The following is a 23803-nucleotide window of genomic DNA, read 5'->3' as shown; positions in this document are numbered from 1 at the left end:
AGATAGCCATAGTATTTTGTATTTCCTCTTTATCTTCAATTTTACTATTGGATTTATTTTAATTTCAGCAATCATCATTTTATTTTATTTAAAGATTTTATTTATTTGACAGAGAGAGAGAGCACAAGCAAGGGGGAGCGGCAGGCAGAGGGAGAGGGAGAAGCAGGCTCCCCACAGAGCAGGGAGCCCAGTGCAGGCCCCATCCCAGGACCCTGGGGTCATGATGTGAGCCAAAGGCAAACACTTAACCGACTGAGCTACCCCGGTGCCTCTGCAATCATCATTTTAATTTCAGAATTTTTTCTTATTCACTGAACAAGCATGCTGTTCTTGTTCTATGTCGACGGTATCTTATTAAGTGACTCTGAGGTATTAATTTTAAGTTCTCTTCTGTTCCCAGAATTGTCCCTGTCTCTTTGAGTCTTTTTTTTTTTTTTAAGTTTAAAATTACTCTTTTATATTCAGAGGTGCTTCTTCAACATTTAATATTTTCTGGTTGTCCTATGTATGATTGAAACAAAATAAAAGTTGATTTGAGACCAGCATATTGAGCTTGTCTTTTGATGGCTATGCATCACTTTAAGATGTTTGGTAAACACTGATGACAATATTGGGACCATGTTGCCTAGGTCAGGAGCCCAGAAGCCAGGATATTCATTTAATTTTTGTTTACTTAGAGAAAAACTTCTAGATTTTTGTGCTTTGATTTCTTTGTTTAGGTCACGGAGTTAAACAATTTGGGAGGCCATTGGAAAAGGAATCTTTTATATGAATGTTATAAATATACTATATTTATATGTGTTCAAAATTTTTTATTGATAGGAGTGCATGATTGGAAAAGATTTCAGAGCTCATTGTTGACAACAATCTATTCAAATGAATATGATTTTTAAATGAACATGATTCAAATGAAATGAATCCATCAATTAATTAATGAAAGTGAATTGAAATGAATTAAAATGAAATGAACATCAAATAAACGTGATTGAATCATTTAGGCTTTGGCCTATATGATACAAATTAAATGGCCTTTTACATTACATTAAATGGGCACTAAAATTAACTTCAGCGTGTTTTTTATATAACTAAAACATGGAGTGGGATTGCAACAGGTGACAACATGAAAATCATTTCTGTATCAAGATAGGTAATCCTATGGGTGCTAGTTCATTGATATAAAATATTGTTTTTATATAAAATCATTCTAAACAGAATGTAATCCTGCTGAATATGCTTGCATGTTGAGCTCCTTTCTTATGAGGATAATTTGAGCTTTGGAAGTACAAGAAAAGTAGTACTATCGTGCCCTATCCAAAATGCAAGTCAGCAGAATTCTGTGGAAGTCCTAACCATGACAGAGTACATGACATAAGGAGTAATTTGGCTAATTCCTCAGGGGATTTTAAGAAAGATCTTGTCTTGCAGGCATTATCTAGTTTCTGTCTTCTCATTAATTAGCAAATACTTTGTGTAGATACTTTACAAGGCAGTCTAATAATAATGATGATGATAATACACACAAATGACAAAATCTTCCTCATGTGTAATAAAGATTTAATATAATTTCCACTTTCAGGAAGTTTTTTTTTTTTTCTAAATGTAAGCATGTTTTATTTTATTATGGTAAGAACCTAGTATTTTAAGTATTTTCTTAAGTTTTTAAGTGTAACAACACCTTATTGTTAACTATAGGAACAATGACATGCATCAGATTCCTGCAGTTTGTTCAATGTATTTAACTGAAACTTTATGTTTATTGATTAGTAACTCCCCATTTCCCCCTTCCCTTAGCTCCTCGTACCTGGTACCACCACTCCACTCTGAATCTATGAATTAGACTAATTGGCATACCTCATGTAAGTGGAATCCTGCAGGATTTGTCTTTCTGCGGCTAACTGAACTCGGGATAAGGTCTAGGGTTCTGTCATGCTGTCCCATATTGGAAAATTTTCTTCTTTTTTAAGGGTAAGTACTCTTTTTCTCTTTTCTTTTTTTTTTTTAAAGATTTATTTGTTTATTATAGACAGAGAGAAAAAGCACAAATGGCAGGGAGGAGCAGAGGGAGAGGGAGAGAATCTCGAGAAGATCCCCTGCTAAAAGTGGATCCTGAAGCAGGGCACCAATGACCCAGAGATCATGTCCTGAGCCAAAATCAAGAGGCAGAGGCTTAATAGGCTGAGCCACCCAGGTGCCCCAATGCTAACTACCTTTTTTAAAGCTAAAAGGTATACAGTGGCATATATTCCATTACATGACCATGCCAAGTTTTCTTTACTTATTCATCTGTCAATTGTAGCCCAGATGTTTCTCAACCTTGGCTATTGTAAATAATGCTGCAATGAGGTAAGAATGCTAATAACTCTTTGAGATCTTGATTTCAGTTCTTTTAGATAAATACCCTGAGGTGGGATTACTGGTTCATATGGTAACTGTGTGTGTGTGTGTGTGTGTGTGTGTGTGTTTTCTTTTTGGGAGAAAGAGAGAGAGCATTCACGAGCAAGGGGGGAAGGGCAGAGGGAGAGGGAGAGAGAATCCCAGGTAGGCTCCATAATCAGAGTAGAGACTGACACAGGGGTCAATCTCATGTCCCCAAGATCATGACTCTGAGATTATGACCTCTGCTGAAATCAAGAGTTGGACACCCAACTGACTGAGCCACCCAAGTGCCCCAATTCTATAAAATTTTTTGAGGAAATTTCATAGTGTTTCTCATAGCAGCGATACCAGTTTCCTTCCCACCAACAGTGCGCAAGCCTTCAAATTTCTCCATATCCTTACCGATACTTTTGGTGTTCTTGATAATAGCCGTCCTAGCAGTGTGGTGTTGCATCATGGTTTTGATTTGCAATTCCCTGCTAATTAGTGATATCAAGCATTTTTCGTGTATCTGTGTCTTCTTTGAAGAAATCTTTATTCAACTCCTCAGTCCATTTTGTAAATCTGGTTTTTAGTTTTTGTAAATTAATTTTAATGAAACCTAATTCACTGTGCAAATGATTTTTCTAATTTATTTTGTGAGACAAAATAACTTAAATGTACAGGGAAACTCACTTTGCTTTTGCCATCTGCCTCCTCTCCAACTGTCCCCCCTTTCTTTATTTGTTCTTAATTCTGACAGAATAATCTGAAGAGGAGTAGGAGCTCTGCTGTGAGATCTCTCTTTCTTTTTTTTTTTTTTAAGATTTATTTATTTATTCATGAGAGACAGAGAGAGAGAGAGGCAGAGACACAGGCAGAGGGAGAAGCAGGCTCCATGCAGGGAGCCCGACGTGGGACTCGATCCCAGGTCTCCAGGATCACGCCCTGGGCCGAATGCAGCGTTAAACCGCCGAGCCACCCGGGCTGCCCAAGAGATCTCTCTTTCTAATACTTATTCATTGTGATGCTAAGCAATTAGTTTCATTTTGTCAAATGCATAAGGATAACACAACAACAGTGGGCTCATTAGATTGTTTGGAAGACTGAATTAGATAACATATGTGACAGTGCCCAACATTGGCTAAGTAGACAGTGTAGTCTTGAAAATAATTTTCCTTTTCTGGTCTAATTTTTACTCTTCCTATCCAGGTTTCCTTTATTCCAATTGACCTTTAGTTAAGCTCTTTGTAATGTATTATGTACTAGACTATGTCCAGTCTAGTACATAATATCTTATACATCTTAATCCTTAGGCAATTTAGATCCATCTGAAAATATAGCCCACCGATGCAAGATCCCATAGCCAAGTTCAACTTAGCTATTCTTTCATGGAGAAGTTTCCTTCATAAGAGAAACCAAAATCAAAGTTATATAAAACTCGAGAGTCTCCTAACTCTGGGAAATGAACAAGGGGTAGTGGCAGTGGAGGTGGGCAGGGGGTTGGGATGACTGGGCGACAGGCACTGAGAGGGGCTCTTGATGGGATGAGTAGTGGGTGTTATATGTTGGCAAGTCTAACTCCAATAAAAAATATACCAAAAAAAAAAAAAAAAAAAAAAGCCAACCACGAGAATTTTGGCCGGTAAAGACCTTAAAGAATTCTTTCTATTCTAATATTTTAGTTTGTAGATTACCCTTGTCCTTCATTTTTTCACCCTTTTTTTGTCTGCCTCTTAGCTATTTTTATAGCTCATTAGTGCCTCTCTCAGAGGGTGGGCAATGGAAATAAAGAAGCTGAAACTCAAACTCAGGCAGTACCTATGTAACATAAAACAGACCTTCAGGGATGAAAGAAAATCCATGGGGTCGGCTGTGGGGATCTTAATGACAGAATTATACTCACTATTTGATTTCACCGTAATCCACACAGTGCTGGCCAGCTACTTAAAATCATTTTATTCTTGAAATAGTTGATTGGTACTCATTACTCCAGTGATATCCATCAGCCAGCCAGGCCATCAAGCATGCTTGAGTAATTGTCTTGATCTTTGACTGTTAGGATGTGTCTCCACATATCTTTTAGTCTCATCCTGGTCTGTGTGCAGATCCACTTACCTATTCTCATTCCACATCTGCTTACTAGGACTTGGCATCTCAAAGCAACTTCAAATTTAGTAGAAACCTGTCAGATACACTATATCCTAGGAACCAATATAGTTAGTGACTTCAAGAGCATAAAAAGATTGGATTTTACTCACATTTAATGATTCAATGAAAGAAGGATTGGTTTACACTCTTGAATGATCTGTTCTGTGTAAGGTTAGGCTACCAGTAGTTTTCCATTTCTTCCTGAGAGTTTGTTTTTCTGTAAATGTCATAGTCCTTGCCAAAAGTATAACTGACAAAAAACTGGCTTGTTTTTTAAAACATCAAAATCCAGTTTATTACAACTGGTTACATCGACAATAGCTATCTTCGTGTTATATTTTGTTAACATGTTCTATTCATACAATTGATTATGGAATCATGGATGTCTGTGGATTTCAAGTAAGCCTGCTTTACCTTCTCATGAGCATGAGAATTAAGAGTGGGATTGCTGTGTATTGGCTTGATATGATTTCAAACCCACTTGTTTGTGACTTAAGCAAGGTTGTTTTAATCTACCTATTTATGACAAAGACAAAAAAATGAGGTTGTTTTTAGAAGTAAAGTTGTTTTGACATAATAACGAAGTAAGTTGTGTCAGGGTGTCATCAATTCATCTGTTCTTACCGGTAAGGACTTAGTAGCCCAGCTCCTAAAGTGTCCCACCTGGAGCTTATCAATAAAAACATGAAGAAGCAACTATGGCAGGAGGACATTTAGATGATAATACTGTGAGTTTGTGAAGACTATCCAGAGTGTTCTATCTGGGCCAGGTAGCACTTTGCTGACCTAAAACGGCTCTCTAAAGATCTTGGGGCATTAGCTCCTGCCACAGTCAAGGTAACTCTTACCAGCAGTGACAAAAGCCATTCAATGGGCCCCCAGGCCCTTTTGCCCATGTTCCTTAGCGACATGTTCTAGCAACAGGGGATTTTTATTTATGCACGGGCAGCGGGGCATGAGCTCTTCATTGGCTAAGCCTTCTCTCCTAGTACCAACTAGTGTAGAGGTGCACCTCGACTAAATTTGCACTTTGTTCCTTTTCTCTCGTCTTGCCTGGGACAATAGTGTGATTAATCTATCATTGATTTGAAATATGTTATTTCTTTATTGGCTTATTAAGCCATCCCATATGCTATTAGTTTTTGAAATTCTTGCAGGGAATCTGCAATAAATAAATTGTTGGCAGAGACAAATTCAGTCTCTGAGTATTAATTTGCCTCCTCAGAACAAAACAGGGATATAGTCACTTGAGTAGTGTGTAAATAAGTTATATTTTAGAAGCAGCACTAAACTTCTGGCCAGAATTCTTCTCTATTGTTTAGCAATATGAACTTCAATAAAACTTCTGAAAAACCTTTGTATTAAGTGTTTCTTTTAAATTCAGTGTCACTAAGTCTTTTTTCCCATAGAAATAAGATAGAAAGCCCTGAGAAACTCCTACTCAGACACTCGTTGGATATTTCATTTGCCTATTGTTGGCTTAACATTGTTCACCCCAGTTTTCAAACCTTATTCAGGTTCCCAAAAAAGTGTCTTTGAAAACTGCGGTGTTAAATATTGGAATTCTGACCCCTGCCCCCTCCACCACCAGCACCATTGGTTGAAATGACCAAAACTGCCTTCTCCGTGTTGGAATGACCCCACTAAGGGAAAATTGGAGTGACTGTGGCAGAAGCGTTTCCTGTCCAGGGTCACGTTTACAATATTTAGACTGAAAACACTTCTGACAGGACATGCTGATGAGGCAAAGAGAAACGGGATTAGGAAGAAGAAGGAGGAACAAAAAATGAAGAATTTGTATGAAGAGAAAGGAACAAAAGGTCTGTCATCTCTTGAATTTAGAACTATAGGAATATGTCCTGTGTCCCATGGTCTCAAAGAGAGGGAAGCCAGTTGCTGAAAGTCTAATCTTCTTTGAATATCTCTTTATTATTATTATTTCTAGAGGAATTAGGCTGAAAAGGAAATGTGTGAGGTAAGTTGGCAAAGTGTAAAATTCATTTCACACCCATTACTGGGTCTCAAGAAACTAACTCAAAGATTTGAAAGGACAAGTCACTGTACGTGTGAGGAGTAATAACCTGGTCTTCAGAACACTGCAGTGGCAGACAATAATCCCTTTGTGAAAACTTATGACAGTAGTGAAATTAATTAGCTTTCTCCTCCAACTGTGTGAGGGCTACAGCAAGAGTTCGAGCTCAGAGGAACATCCCAGCGGGGAGCATGGACTTCAGAAGGGAACAAGGAGCCAAAGTATTTTTCTTTCACCAAATTGTCATGATCATGTCACAAAGCAAACGGATGAAAACAACAAAGATGGCACTTTTTTCCCATCTTGAGCATTTAATTGAGATCTTAGGTTGCTTTTAAAAATGAAATATGGGTAATTAACTCTCTTATCAGACAACAGCCAGACTGCAATGATTATTTAGAATAATTAGAAAGGGAGTCTGTTCTATAGTCAACATGACCTTTTTCATTTATTAGGTTGTTTATCTGGCTGCTTTAAAAAGTTTTTCCAGAAACTTTTCTTTTTAACTACATGGGTATCTTTGTCGTCTTTATTAATTAATTGATTTTTAAAAGTCACATTCAGAATTCCACGCCTTGCATTTGCAAAGGTCAGGAATGTGTTGCACATAAATAGCCTGGGGGGGGCATCCTATAAATAATATTTCTGATTTTAAAAGGTCATATGAAAAGGAAGAAAAAATTCCTCTTTGTATTTCATGTGTCTCAGACATATCACGTGCTTTTTAAATGAGCCCTTTGCCCAACATACCATGTAATAAGCTCTTAACAATATTTCCCTCTCTATAATCTGGATTTTACTGGGACTAGGTTAGAAGGAAAGAATATGCCTCGTATGGCTTAGCAACTGGTACACATCTGATTAGGAGAAATTATTGGAAGCATGAGACTTTCAGAATTAAAAGGAATGTTAAAAATTAGCTTAAATAACTTATGTTACCAAAGAAGAAATAAAGACCAGGGATGTTACATGACTGTTCTAGTAAAAGAACTACTAATATCAGAGTGGAGCTAGAACCTTGGTATTCTGATTCCAGTTTTGTACTCTTTCTTAATGTTATCAGTGAGCAACTGGAAAGTATTTCCTTTAGAAAGGAAGTATTTCCTTTAGAAGAAGGGTCTTCACAAAGCACATTCTGAAAAAACAAATCCTAATTAGAATTTATTTTATTTATATTTTATTTTAAGTAAATCTTTACTGAAGTATGATATAAATATATAAAGGTGTCAAATAATACCTGTATAATTTCATGAAGTATCTCAAGTGATACTTTGGAACCAATACTCAATGAAATAGAATATACTGCAACTGAGAAGCTCCCCCTTGATCTTTCCTCAGTCTCTACTCTTACCTCCTCCTCAGAGGCAATCACAATTTTGATTTCTGTCTCCATATATTGGGTTTTGACTGTTTTTTAACTTTATATGTAATTATGTTCTTCTGATCTGGCTTCTATTTCTTCAAGATTTTGTTTGTAAAATTTACCAGTGTTGTTTTACACATTTTGTTCCTTTTTATTGATGTGTGGCCATCCTTTGTATGAATATGTCACCAATTGTTTATTTGCTCCAATACTGATGACTGATTAGGTTGTTTCCAGTTTGGGACAATTACAAATAATACTTCTGTTGGAATTACCCAGAATTTTTAATGTTATCTATCCTGGAACATGAGTAGTGGGGTCTTACTGTGATTTTGATTTTCATTTTCCTAATTGCTAATTATCTTGAATACTTTTTCATATTATTTGTTGACCTTTTTGTATTTTCTCTTTGGTAGTGCCTGTTCAAGTCTTTTGCACATTTTTCTTTTGATTTCTCTACCTTTTTCTTATTGATTGGTAATAATTCTTTAACCTTTCTGGATGAGTTATTTGTGAGTTAAACACATTACAAGTATATTCTTGACTTTTTACTCTCTAAATAGTATGTTTCGATGAAAAGATGTTCCTAATTTTAATGCAGTCCAATATAACAAGTTTTCCTTATGGTTAGTGTTTTTTTGTGTGTGCCCCACTTAAAAATATGTGCTTATCTTCAAGACTTTGAAGATATTCTCCTGTGCTATTGAGTTGATTTATTGCTAAACCTTTGATATTATATCCATAAACCACCTGAAATTGTTTTTGTGTACATGATGTAAGGTAGAGAACTGACATTATTTCTTCTCATAAATATTCCCAAGTTTTTCAGTGTAATTTCTTGAGAAGACTGGACTTTCACCACTGTTTTGTAATTCCCCTTTTTTCCTAAATAGTGTGTCCTTTTATGGATGTTTTTCAAGACTTTCTTTACTGTTCCATTGGTCTATTGGTCTTTGTGCCAATACCATATTTGTCGAATTTCTCTCTATTCTATTTTTTTAAAATGCCTATTAGTCATAGGAGTTGGCCCTTTCCTTCCACACTCTATTTCTTTTTTTTTTTTTTAAGATTTTATTTATTTATTCATGAGACACATTCTCTCATGTGTCATGAGAGACACAGCGACACAGGCAGAGAGAGAAGCAGGCTCCGTGCAAGGAACCCAGTATGGGATTTGATGCCGGGACTCCAGGATCATGCCCTGAGCCGAAGGTAGACACTCAATCGCTGAGCCATCCAGGCGTCCCAATTCTATTTCTACCTGCAGCATTTTGGGTAATTTTTTCAGATTTATTTTCCAGTTTATTGGTTCCTTCTTCTGAATATTTAATTTGCTGGAAAATCATTCCATCAATATTAAATTTTTGTTTTGAAGTTCCATTAAAGTCTTATCCTATTCATAAGATTGTGTTTATTTCTTACATCTTTAAACATGCTTATATTCTTTCAGATTATGTTCCATTATCACAAGGTTTTTATAATATTAATGTTTATTTGATGACTCTCACAATTTTGTTTGGGGTTTATTATATGTTCATTTTTAGTTAGGATTTATTTTTTCTGTGTTAATCCCTCGTGACAAGAAGAAATTCCTCTGAAGAGGTTCAGGGTTTGCTCCTGTCAGGTACCTTGTTATCATTAGTCTGGGGACAATTTTTATGTTGAATCTCAACTTTCTGGGCTACATGCCAATGCAAACTCAAAATGTGTGTTAAGTCAGGCCCAAGATTTCTTAGCCATCTATTTTTTTACCCAGAAACTTCTTAGTCATAAACCTTATCATATCTCAAAAAGAGTGGAAATAAGGTCAGGTGTGCCTTGGCAATAATATATGTGAAATATTCCAAAAAAGGAAAAAATATAGAACAAATATAAAATGTCATTTGCAAGGTAAGGATATGAAGAAAAGAAAACCCTCGTACATTGTTGGGAGCATATATTGGTATAGCTTCTATGGAAAACAAAAAATAATATTACCATATGATTCAGCCATTTCATTTCTGGGTATTTGTCTGAAGGAAAAATGAAAACACTAACTTGAAAAGGTAAACACATTTCATGTTCACTACAGCATTATTTACAATGGCCAAGATATGAAACAACTTAAGTATCCAGCCCTGGGTGAATGCCTAAAGAAAATGTGGCATATACATACAATGGGATATTAGTCAGGCATAAAATAGAATGAAATCTTGCCATTTGCAACAACATGGATGGAACTGGAGGGCATTATGCTAAGTGAAATGAGTCAGACATGGAAAAACAAATACCATATGATTTCACTTATGGTGAGATCTTTGGTTTTTGGAACCAAATGGAAACCAAAATCCAAGCTTATGGATGCAGAGAATAGGCTGGTGGTTGCCAGGGGCAGGAGGAAGGGGCGGGACGTGAAATGAGTTAGGGAGGTCAAAGGGTGCAAAATTCCAGTTATAAAATAAGTGTTGAGGATGTAACCTACCCATATGAGGACTATAGTTAATAATACTGTATTGCATACCTGAAAGGTGCTAAGGGAGTAGATCTTAAAAGTTTTCATCAAAAGGAAAAAAAATGTGTGTCTATATATAGTGACACATGTTAACTAGCATTATCATGGTGATCATTTTGCAATACGTAGAAATATTGAATCATTATATTGTACATCTAAAGCTAATATGTTATATGTCAATTGTATCTCAATAGCAAATGTCATTGCTTTTTATCTCATATAAGGATGCTATTCACGTATGTTCAGTACAAATACGCCTTACAATACTTAGTCGCCTTCCTTATTACAACAGTTGTAATAACAAATTGAAAATCTAATTCAAAAACAGGGGGAAATCTTCTTTTCTGTGGTAGGCTGCCAGTGGAATTTTGGCTCTGAAAGAACGCGTATTTAGCCTTTTCCTCATCAACATTTCGTAGTTATACTTCATCTCCGCCCGGCCCCACTTTGGTTAATGACAGAATGCAAACTCCGACATGCCTGCCATGTCTGATGCCATGTCTGCTGTACACTTAGGTATACAACTCCAGTCATTGCTTACGTGACTTCATTGCTTCAGTGACTATGTATTAAACGGATCAGATGAACCAGAGAGTTTTCATCCTGCCACCAGCTGTTCTAGAAACTAAGTCTCATTATGTATACTAAAGGCAAATACACAGCACTTTGTGAATCATGCACTCTCTTTCAGATCAATGGTCAGAAGGATTCCAGGCTTAGCAAAGAAGCAAATAATGAGAGAAAAAATCAAGGAGAGCAGGGTTGGAGTTAATTCATCTTTGTTACAAATCTTCATCGCAAAAATATTGGCAGCACCAGCCGTGAGATTCTAGCTAAGGATGAAAGGAAGAAACTCCTATTGTCGTTCTCCTGGGGAAATAAGGACTAAAAATGAATTGGACTGGGGAAAAAAATACCAAGTAGAACATTCTCATCTGACTGATCAGATTTCTTCATAAAGCAGCATATCTAAGAGTTTCAACTTGCTCCTGGAGAGAATTGGAAACATGGAGAGATGCAAATTATAGGTGCAGTAAGAAGGAAAGTAAATCCAGCAAAACACTTTCATTCCTTTTATTTTAGTGAAATATTTCTACCTTTTGAGAGAAAATGAGTGAAAATATCAGTGAGGGTGACAAAACATGAGAGACACCTAACTCTGGGAAACAAACAAGGGGTAGTGGAAAGGGAGGTGGAGAGGGTTGGGGCGACTGGGTGATGGGCACTGAGGGGGGCACTTGGCGGGATGAGCACTGGGTGTTATGCTATATGTTGGCAAATTGAACTCCAATAAAAAAATAATAAAAATAAAAAATAAAAAATAAATATTTCTGCCTTTTTTCACTCCTAATTTCATTTTTATTTTTATTATGGTTCATGTAATTCATGAAATCCTTAGTTGGCACTACAACAATCAAAACTGTAAGCCTCCATTTCCATGCTAATGTGTCAACTGGGAAACTTTTCCTTTTGTATCACCTGGATTTAAATGTTCCCTCAGTCACAAATTATCTTAAAGTGGAAACTGACCTAATGAGAGTTGAGAGTGGTTTTGCACTGGGAATAATTTTATTCAATTTGTTAAACTCTCAGAATCTTAATAATGGATTTTTCATGTTTAAAATGTTAGAATGGAATTTGATTTTATTTTGCATATACCTTCTGCAAAGTGTCAATTAGCTTTTTCCTAGATCTAAGTGGGTTTTATATAGGTTGAGTTACGATGGATACTGGCTCATGTATGAGATAAGGAGGACATGCAGTTGGTTCCTTATTTTAGAGGCACTGGTAGGTTGGTGGTGAAACCTGTCAGGCCAACTGCAAGAAGACCCACATTCTAAGCCATCTCCCCTTTGCCTGGGCCAAGATACTAGCTCATGTGAAATTGCAAATGCTCTTGTCATTGCTCTCTTTCTCTTCTCAATAGGAAAAAAAAATTAATCCTGCTACAGATAAAGGTTAGCTATTTAATGTACCAAATGAATTAAACCAAGGAGAATATGGAAACTGCACAGAATTTCCCAAACATTTCTAGTCATTCTTAGTTTGACCAAATGCTGTAAGTAATTAATTCTGTAAGAAATCCTAACAAATTCAAATATTAAAGTCAGATATATACCTGGTTTGGAATTGGATTATATTTAGTTTTTTAAAAAAACTTAACATTTATCTAGTAAGCTTTGGCTCTTTGTCCAAGCAGAATGATACAAGACCAGAAGTCTAGCAGAAATTTACCTACTTATGACTTAACTTTCTATTTTTCTTTAGCTCCAATGAAGATAAATTTATCCTTACCTTAATGCCACGTCGCTAATAACTAATGTTTACTGAACACTCATTTTATGACAAATCTGACAATCCAGGTGATAGCCAGTAAATAATTTATTTATCTACTTATCACCTATCTATCTATCTATCTATCTATCCATCATCTATCATCTACACTGATTCTCAAGAAAGACATCTATAAGAAATTATGAGTATATTTGCTGTAAATGGGTATTGTGTTCTTCTAAGTGTTTAAAGGCTGCATTTTTTTTTTCACAGCAAAGGTTCATATTATTGAATTTCTTTTGCTCCCTAAAGTTTCCTCTTATGTCTATCTTCAAATTAAATTACATAGCATCAGTTAGGGTTCTTTCAGTTACAAGAGAAAGTACTTAGATTAGATTAAACAGAAAGAATAGTAGCAAAATATTATCTTATGTAACTAAAGAGTCCAGGGACAGCTTGATCCAGACGCTCTGGAGATGTCATCAGGATCATATTTCTTTCTGTGTGGTGCCAACCTTGGCTGCCACCGGTATCGGATCTACATGCGCCAGGACAGGCATGACTTGCTTTCTCCCCCCAGCAGATCCATGTACCTCTCAGAGCTAATTTTACTCAACTTCATTTTGTCATGTGGCCATTCTTAAGCTAATCACTGTGCTTAGAGAAATGCTATGCTTTATTTGTCCAAGCCTGGATCATATGTCCACTCTTGGTAACGGGTTGAGGGAAGTGGGTGGGCCTATGTGATCCATGTGGACTAATGATGGACATTAGTAGGTGTTCAAATAAAATTTAGAAAATTATCATTATAAGAAGTGGCATAGATGCTGTATGGTAAAAAAAAAAAAAAAAAAAAAGGCATACTGCAGTGTCCCTAATACTTTACAAGTGATATGGACTCCCTTTGTAGAAAAGCCATGGTATTAGGGCAGAATGAATGAAAAAAAATGACATCAAATACTGAATTTTATGGCAAAACATTTAAAAATGCTAGGTATTTTTTTTTTTTTTACCAAAGACCAGAACATCATTTTTGTAAGTTAGCTATATAAATGATAGATAGTGAAAATAAGATTACCAATATTAATTGATGACTAAAAATAAATAGAAAATGTTTATTTTTAATAAACTAAAACTTTTAAATATTAAAAATACTTAGATGCTGTATAGGAAGATAAAAAATTCTTCATTGAATTAAGAATCTGGTCTATTCTCCAATCCAGAATTTTTGGCAAAGGGTCTTATTTTGTGGAGAAAAGAAAGGACAGATACTCAGAGCATCGCTTTTTTTTTATGATTTTATTTATTTATTCATGAGAGACACAGAGAGAGAGAGAGACAGAAGAAAGAGGCAGAGACACAGGCAGAGTGAGAAGCAGGCCCCATGCAGGGAGCCCAACGTGGGACTCGATCCTGGGTCTCCAGGATCAGGCCCTGGGCTGAAGGCAGCGCTAAACCACTGACCCACCCCAGCTGCCCCAGAGCATCGCTTTTTCTTTTTTTTTTTTTTAATTTTTTTTTTTTAACTTTTATTTATTTATGATAGTCACAGAGAGAGAGAGAGAGAGAGGCAGAGACACAGGCAGAGGGAGAAGCAGGCTCCATGCACCGGGAACCCGATGTGGGATTCGATCCCGGGTCTCCGGGATCGCGCCCTGGGCCAAAGGCAGGCGCCAAACCCCTGCGCCACCCAGGGATCCCTGAGCATCGCTTTTTCTAAGTGACCTCATAACAATGTAACTTCCATGTCAACACACTTCACAAGTCCCCTGGTATTTTATTTGCTGCTCTTCTCCTGGCCTTGTGGGTAATGTCTGAAGTATGGGGCTGGCATGTCCTACTCAGTCCTCTTGCTATCACTAGTGACACAAGATTATTGGAAAAGGAGTTTAGTTAGTAGGAAAGTAAGCACAAATTCCAAAAGCAGAAAGCATATGGAAGCTGAAATCCTTCATCGCACTTCATGCCCATGGTCTAGATATATTTCACTTCACCCTCAGTGTCTAATGAGATGGAGAGATTTTTTTGGTCCTATTGTGCCGTTGACCTTAGAAAATTACACACAGGGGCACCTGGGTGGCTCAGTGGTTGAGTCTGCCTTTGGCTCAGGTCAAAATCCCAGAGTCCTGGAATTGAGTCTAGCACCAGGCTCCCCACAGGGAGTCTGCATCTCCCTCTGCCTGTGTCTCTGCCTCTCTCTGTGTGTCTCTCATGAATAAATAAATAAAATCTTAAAAAAAAAAAAAAGAAAATTACATACAATTTAACCCTGGCTAGGGTAACCAACCTTTCCAGGTGCTTGCATACATTGCAATTGATTATCTCTCTTAGGGAATTAAGATTTCTTTTTTTTTGATATTTAATGGCTGTCATTAGTGAAAGAGGTTTTTTATTTTTCAAGCCTTATTAAAATATAGTGGATATACAATGCTGTGTAAATTTAAGGTATGCAACATAATGATTTGGTATATGTGTTCGTTGCAAAATGATTGCCACAATAGAGTTAGTTCACACATCTATCGCCTCACATACTTACCGTGTGTGTGTGTGTGTGTGTGTGTGTGTGTGTGTGTGGTGAACATTGAAGATCTACTCTCTTAGCAACTTTCAAGTATATGATACAATATTGTTAACTATAGTCACCATGCTGTACACAAGATCCTCAGAGCAAATTCATTTTATAACTAGAAGTTTTTACCCTTTGGCCAGCATCTCCCCTTCCCTCTCAACCCAGCTCCTGGCAATCACCATTCTATTCTCTATGAGTTCGGTGTTTTTAGATTTCACATATAAATGAGATTATACAGTATTTGTCTTTTTCTGTCTGATGTATTTTACTCAGCATAATGCATAGATAGATGATCGATCACATTTGCCTGGTAAACTTTGAAAAGCAACTGATTAATCACGGGGTGGGGAAGTATATGATCAGAGATTGAGTGATTAATGGAACTTTTAACTTAGAGTGCAAAGATGAACACAGTACTGCTGTTTCCTTCTGAGGCATAAGAGGTTTAGGATTTTTGCTTATTAAAAAAGTGGATTATGTTTACATTTTCATTGCATATAAGTTTGCCACCATTTCAAAATGAGTAAGAGAGCTTTATGACTAACTGGCTTTAGTTCTTTTGGAGTCTTTTGTATGTTGGCAATGGTTACATTTTCATGCACTCAAAGTAATATTACTCAGAATACTATTACTAAAAGATATAGCTGACACTTATTGAATATTGACTAATTGCCATTGCTTCTTGTAAGCACTTTTTTTTTTTTAAAGTGGCAGCATATTTTTAGGATATCTTTTTTTTTTTTAATTTATTTATGATAGTCACACAGAGAGAGAGAGAGGCAGAGACATAGGCAGAGGGAGAAGCAGGCTCCATGCACCGGGAGCCCGACGTGGGATTCGATCCCGGGTCTCCAGGATCGCGCCCTGGGCCAAAGGCCCATGCCAAACCGCTGCGCCACCCAGGGATCCCACTTGTAAGCACTTTTAAAGACTTTTTCTCAGTTCAGATTCCTGAACAGAAAACCAAATCTGCATATCTAACTGCCTCCTGGACATCTTTCCTTGAGTATTTTGAAAACACCTTATCATCTTCAACCTCAAACTTTCCCTTATTCCATATTTTCTAGGTTAGTAAACTGCATCTTTGTCCAGTCAATCCCTCAGTCTTGGTTTTGGACACTATATTTGGCCTGTTGTTCTTTCATTCCATCCTGATTAATGAAGGATCAATCCCTTTGTAGAAGTTAATTCTAGTTGCAAAATGCCCTCCATTCTTCATCTCCATGGCTGTCACCGAGTTTATGTTCCCTGCAAGAGGCTTTTATGGATCTTCTTATCTCTACCCTTGCTGCCCTCTGACCTATGCTCCACTCTGCAGTCAGAAACATAGCTTGAAATGCCAATATGCTCATGCCACTTCCTTATGAAGCACCATCTACCTTTCCATCTGCCTCACTGTCTCCACCCCTACTCCATACTTCAGCATTTCTGGATATTCAGGTCTTAGTTTACACAACACTTCTTCAGAAGGATTTCCTTGACTTCTTACAATCATTTTGGTACAGCTATCATAAGTCAAGAATATATTTCACTTTTAACACCTCACAATTATGTATATGCTATGCTATCTTCCCCATAAGACACAGAACACAGAAAGGCAGGAAATATAATCACATTCACCATAATATTTAGATTGTCTAGCATAGTGTAAGCAACTCCATAAGTATTTTTTGAATGAATGAATAAATCATTCATGGTCCTCCAGTTCCAAGCCTGGGCTCTTTACACTATGCTATTCTGTTCCTAAGTACATTTGTATTTAACTTTTCATATCATAAAATTTAAATATTTGCCACAGGGCTTGAATAGGAATACCCAATATACAGTCAATTACAGATATTTACATTTTGTTTTCTATTTTAGACTATAGTTTAGTCTTTCATAGTAATAAACTTCTCAGGGTTTTTATTTTTTTATTTTTATTTTTTTTGTAAATCCTTAGTAAAAAGATCAGAAAGGAATGGATGCTTTTGAGTGAAAGTGATTAAAGCACATTTTAAATAGTGCTGGATTATCCTAAGGCAAATTAAAAATGTGCTTCAGGGGAAAGATTTTGAATATTGACATTTCTTGAGAAGAAAAAAAGTAATCCTGATGAAAAAAGTCAGAAATTTGTTAAACTTCCTATAACTCATCTTTATCATTGATTTTACTTTTAATTATACAAGAGGGCCCATAATATCAGGATTACTAAGGGCCTTAACAGGACTCAATTTTGAAAATTAGTATTGAAGAAAAATGTTTGATTTTCTACATTTTCTAAACCAAGGATCTTTTCCTTTCTATAATAATAAATGAGTAGTATCATATCTCAGATACTATGGTAGGTATTTTACATGCATTATCTCGAATTCATGTGATCATGAAAGTTAGGCATTATCCTCCCAGTTTTATAGACAAAAAAAGAGAGAGAGTTAGAATGGCCGGGTAATAGTAAGCTCCCTGGCCTGCACTTTTTTCTGGCAGGTCACACTGGTTCACTGCGTGTGACAAGGGATATGACTTCTTCTTCATCATATTCATCCCGGTAAGACAATTCCAATGCTGACTATGCAGTAGGATTGCATATATTGCTCCAATCTGCTTAAATTGGCTACTGTGCAAAACTGATGTGAAGCCCTAGCAGCTCAATAGAAAATCTATATGTTCCAACAGAATGCCCACAGGGAAGCAGCAGATCTCTAATTTGGAACAATCAGCACAACAGGGAGTGTGGCAGGGCTGTTTTAAAGAAATATACAAGAGTTTCAGTCATTGTAGTTGACAGAAGAACTGAGATTTATAGTGAAAACTAAGCATTTTCTTTAGAATCAGTCATTGCATGGGTCTGGAGTCAGCAGCTGAATTTCCTTCATTCAGGGCCTGGTTATGTCACTAACTGCCGGAATGATGTTATTTAGACACAGAACGGTATTCAGTACTCATAAAACTATGGATAAAATTTGAATAAATAAAAGTTTCCATGGTAAAACCAGTTTGATCCAATAAAGTGATTGAATAAATCAAGTTTACCCAAGAAAGTTTGGAAGTAGCTAGAATGAATTGGGGAAAAGCTGCAATTGTAATTTGTGAGAGGTACTTCTTGAAGATGTGATCTACCTTTTAGAATTTTTTGGCTTCTTTCCCTTAAAGCGACGTGGGCCAACACCAGCTGTTCTCCTTTGGGGGCACGGGTATATTTTGGATGCTCAGAAAGAATGATCGCGTGGAGACCTGGATACAACGTCAAGGAGAACCCAATGTGTATATGTTTGCCGGCATTTCTGAAGATATGTGTAAGGAAGGTGGTAAGAAAAGTTAGTAAATCATGTGGTAATTTAGTCAATGTAAAATGAGTACCTAAAAACCAAAGAACCGCCCTTATCCCAAAGGCAGCGTAGTATTTTTCCTTAGTTTTAATTCACTAGAAAATTTCCTCTTTCTCTCTTTTTAGATTTCTTTTTCACAATGCACAAATGTAAGGCAGTCCTTCCCTTTCTAAGCGAACCTCCTGCTGACTATTGGCCCTTCCTCCCCGTCTTAGTGCGTTCTCCTATGATCTCTACGACACTGCCTGTCTGACTTTCTACTTGGTGCTTCTTGCCTGTTCACATAAATTTCAGTGAGTCACAGTGGCTGTGCCTATTATAACAATTCAACATGCGGCTAATTTTGTAGTTGCAAATGCACCAACTTTCTCGAGAGCACGGGACATGATGTTTAGAATATAGTGCTCATAAAGCCAAGTGTCTTTATTCCTAATTGTAGATTAATTAGTGTCACTCAGAGAAATCATCCATTTTAAGGGTGCCATTAGGGATAATAATCTCTGACCCCAGGGATCAAGCATGTCATTACATATAAGGTGAAGCAAAGGTTGTCCATGTCCCCTGAGATCCATTCTCCACTTCCTCCACAGGAGGCGTGAATAAACACTAAGGAAAAAGGCTAGATGGCATTTCTCAGCTTCCACCGCAGCAAAGTGTGGCCATGCATCATCCGAAGCTATTCAGTGGGGATGGGAATGATACACTGGATGGACCTGGGTACCTAAGCCTCAGAGTAGGAGAGCCCAACCTTGTAGTGCCCATCTCCAGCCTTCTTGAGAAAGAAATTAACTCCTATCTTGTTGAAGACAATGTTATTCTGGGTCTCTGTTACTCAAGTGTGAGCCAATCCTAAGTGACCTTATTATAAAGGAAAGAGTGTGTGCCAAATTTAGTTTATGCACTCCTATAAGGAAAAAACTGTGATTGTCTCCATAAACTACTATTGGTTTAATTTAGAACTAATGTCATCAGATTATTAATCAAAATGATGAAAATAGTTGAGCATAATACTTAATAAGTGAGCCTTCAGGATTATAATTTTCATTAGCCAATTAAGTTTAACAAAAAAATATTCAGTGTGGGTAGCCGGGGCGGCTCAGCAGTTTAGCGCGCCTTCAGCTCAGGGTGTGATCCTGGAGATCCAGGATCGAGTCCCACGTCTGGCTCCCTGCACGGAGCCTGCTTCTCCCTCTGCCTGTGTCTCTGCCTCTCTCTCTCTCTCTGTGTCTCTCATGGATAGATAAATAAATAAAATCTTTTAAAAAAATATTCAGTGTTATCTATTAGATAAAATTACATGAGAACATATACAGTTCACCTGATTAAGTACCAAGTACATAGTGATTGCTCGGTAATAATTGTATTTTCCTCCTTCTAGTTAAAGGCACTGGGCTTCCCTTATAAAGCTCTTGCTATTTATTTTTATTATAAATATCATTAGAAAATAGTAGAATAGTTACTTGCCCTGACCTAAAAGATGCCTCCACTATAAAAGCTGTCAGATAATCTAGTTATACTCTTTAGAATGATTTTTTTTCTAAATATACAAATTGTTTTATTTTAAAGTAGCAATTTATTCCCACTAGGTACATAGTGACACTAATGGGGCTCGATAAACCACACCTCTTGGAAGCAATGCCCTCAGGTGGTGATTGTGTCTTCCAACACTGACACTGGGCTTGGCCAGGTGATTTGGTTTGGTCAACAGGACATCAGCAAACACAGGGCAAACAGAGCTTGATATACATTTACACAGTGTAGTTTGCACTTTTAGAATGTTGCCGCCACCTCTTTATGAGGCTTGGACTAGCTTCCTTTGGGATGAAAGATCACACAGAGAAAAGAGTCCAGCTGTCCTGGCTCCCCCAAAGAGCCCAGCTCTCAATAATCCTCCAGTCAAAGACAGCTGCTCATGTGAGTCTGGGTGACATCACCAGAAGAACCAGAGTCATGAGAAATAATAAATCATTATTGTTTTACACTAGTAAAATCTGGGGTGATTTGTTAGCCAGCTCTGGATAACAGATACATTCATACACAAAAACTTCTTTGATGTGTGAGATGTTTATATGTATTTCATGAGAGATGGATTATACGTGGATAGCACCTTAGCAAAAAAACTTCCCTCATCTTTCATGTGTTTGACCAGAAATGACAGGAAACTATTAACTACTTGTGCATTGCGTAAGCTCTAACCAGAGACTGACACTGAGGTTGGCTGCATTAGGAGCCTATCCATACAACAACACATTTTATTTATTTTATTTTATTTTATTTTATTTTATTTTATTATTTATTTTTTATTGGAGTTCAGTTTGCCAACATATAGCATAACACCCAGTGCTCATCCCGTCAAGTGCCCCCTCAGTGCCCGTCACCCAGTCACCCCCAACCCCCCCACCCACCTCCCTTTCCACCACCCCTAGTTCGTTTCCCAGAACAACATAAACTATAGAATAATGTATCATAAGAACTTTTAAGTATTTTGTCTTTAAATTTCAGAAACTTTAGTGGAAGCTGAAACTCTAGATGGCAGAGAGAAAGAGAGGAAGAGGGAGAGAGGGAGGAAGAGAATGAGATTCATTCTGACTATATTTTTAAGAAGCAAATGACTGAGAAACCAGTCATGCAACACACTACACTGTTTGCCTGTTTTCTAAGATATCCCTTTGTGTGTTAATTCCATTAGTGAGAGATAGTGGTTGGAGGCTACTAGATATGGAATTAATCTGCAAGCCAGGCCCAATCAAATTCCCATTTGCTTTTCTATCTTGATGGAATCTGCTTTCTAGACCAATGTTTTCTAAATATTATGTCTTGAAGTCTTTTTAGGACATGGAAACAAAATATAAATATAAATATTAACATAAAATATAAAACAAAATTAACATAAAATATAAAACAAAATTTAAATATTCTGTTTATGTGTATTAAATGGTATTTGTTCCATAATTTTAAAATCTCCATTCCAACTCTAAACTATCCCTCCTTATCATTTGCAAAACAAATGAACTCACTGCTAGTGAGGGTCCTTCCTTTTGATTCAGGCTTATGATAATTCTGACATTTTTTAGAGTAAAGTATATATTTTATTACAATTTTGTTACTTTGATAAATCATCTTTCATAGTTATTCCAAGACTCTTTTGTCATATGCACGATATGCTGGTTAAATACTGAGTCTGAAAACCAGAATATCTACATCCTAGACCCAGAAGTAAGAGTGTCTAGTCACATGACTTATAAACAAATGATTTAAGTTCTCTAATTAGCTTTCACTTCAAAACACAGGCTTAGTAATGTCCTCTCTGTTTTCTTCAAAAACTTTTTGAAAAACCAAGCAAGATCACCTAGGTGAAGGCATTAATTGATATTAATAATGCCTTATAATTTAGCGTGAATAATATACAATATTTGAAATTATAACTGAAAGATCCTTCCTTAAAATTTTCTCATTAAGGGGATCCCTGGGTGGCTCAGCAGTTTAGAGCCTGCCTTTGGCCCAGGGTGTGATCCTGAAGACCCGGGATCAAGTCTGCATCGGGCTCCCTGCATGGAGCCTGCTTCTCCCTCTGCCTGTGTCTCTGCCCAACCCCCTCTGTGTGTGTCTCTCATGAATAAATAAATAAAATCTTAAAAAAAATGTTTTCTCATTAATTCATAAGTACATATGCATTATGAATTTGACTCAGTACATTGAAGATAATTCTATGGACAGTGGACTAAGAAATAGCCAGCTCTGAATATATTGACAGAATATTATTTAGCAGGGGCTCCCTGGGTGGCTCAGTCGGCCCAGGTCATGATCTCAGGGTCCTCAGATTGAGCCCTTATTCAGGCTCTGTGCCTGGCAGGGAGTCTGCTTGAGGATCCGCTCTCTCCCTCTCCCTCTGCCTTTCCCTGCTTGCACTCACCCTCTCTCTCTCTCTCTAAAATAAATATTCAATTTTCCAAGGAAAATTATACACAGAGAAGCAAAACAAGTTTTTAAGCAGAATATATTCAGGTCGAAAAGAACAGATACTGAAGACAGGACACTCTCTGTAACACCGTGGCTAGGACGAAGCAAACAGCTGTGCTCTTCACTCTGCAAGAAGATTAACTACAAATCAACCACACAGCTCTGACAGCCACACCGAGAAAGGCCCTGTTACACGGAGGAAATGCTTTATGCCAACATTTTTTTTTTTTTTAACCAACTGGAATAACAAACAGTTTCAAATGCAGTGTCAGGTAGGATGTGTTCGCAGGGAAGACGCTGTGGGGACACAGGCTGCAGATGCTCCCCTGCCCAGGCAGGGAGAGTGGGGAGCCAGCCGATGGACTTGGTGTGGTGAGAAGAGGGATCATGCTCAACAGCTTTTTTTTTTTTTAAAGAAATATTATTGAGGAGAAATAAGAAAACTTCAAATCTGGAAAAATGAAAGCATGAGGAAATGACACATTATTATAAAAGATCCTGTGCCCACTTTGGGGACTTTCCAAAGTCATAATAGGATTATTTTGCCTTTTGAAATTGTTGGTTAAACATGATGTGAACTTTATTCAAAGTGACATTTGATCTACTTTGCTTCATTTCAATTATGACTGAATTTCTTACTAATATATCTTGGCATTTGATCAGTAAAATGTTTATCATTTCCTCTGAATGCTAAATTTTCTTTGTACAGCAAACAGTTTGGAAAAAATATCCTAGGATATACAGAAAATACATTACAATGTTATTTCATGCCATCAATCTTACATTTGACTTCAAAAACATTATTTGAATCATTTGCATGAAAACAAAATCTTTGTCTTTTAAGAGTTTATCTCCTCCTGCTGCTATTTGTCTTATACTGGATTATGACTTCAAGTGAGGGAAACACAGCAGGAACAGATGAACTCTTAAAAATAAAGATCCTGTTTTCATGCAAATACCTCTAATAATTAAAACAGAGAAATGGGGAAGTGCAATTCGTACACAATTCTCCGACAAAATCCAATAGAGTTTTTCAAGAATGAAAAGGCTTTCATGTTTTGATTTAACATCTGAAGTCAGTGGAGTTTGCATATGTTACTTTGATCTTTAAAACCTTATGTGGTCTTGATGCTAGTGACTTTCAATGAGGCCTCTTCGATTTCCTGCAGTCCTCTTTCTCCAGAGGGCCAAGGAGGAACTAAACAATTGTTTTTTCTCAGAGTTTAGTTTGCAAATATTTGCTGTATTAGAAGATAATAATGATGTGTGTGTTTAGAAGTACATATATGTCAGTGCATAT

The 23803-nt window shown here is 36.9% G+C and overlaps 1 long non-coding RNA gene across 4 annotated transcripts in view; it reads left to right on the top strand.

Annotated features, from left to right (window-relative positions):
- The window catches only part of LOC140603175 (uncharacterized), a 43707-nt gene extending 32067 nt beyond the window's left edge, over positions 1 to 11640 (top strand). For 3 of the 4 annotated variants that reach the window (XR_012006233.1, XR_012006231.1, XR_012006232.1), the window contains 2 exons: positions 1792 to 1965; positions 11084 to 11640. This is a non-coding gene — a long non-coding RNA (uncharacterized lncRNA). The remainder of the gene's footprint in view (positions 1 to 1791; positions 1966 to 11083) is intronic. The other variant, XR_012006234.1, reaches the window with a different exon arrangement.
- The last annotated feature ends 12163 nt before the right edge of the window (positions 11641 to 23803 follow it).

This window comes from Canis lupus, chromosome 13, assembly GCF_048164855.1.
Source record: "Canis lupus baileyi chromosome 13, mCanLup2.hap1, whole genome shotgun sequence".
Classification (NCBI taxonomy): Eukaryota; Metazoa; Chordata; class Mammalia; order Carnivora; family Canidae; genus Canis; species Canis lupus.
This window is presented reverse-complemented; position numbering and strand designations above follow the sequence as displayed.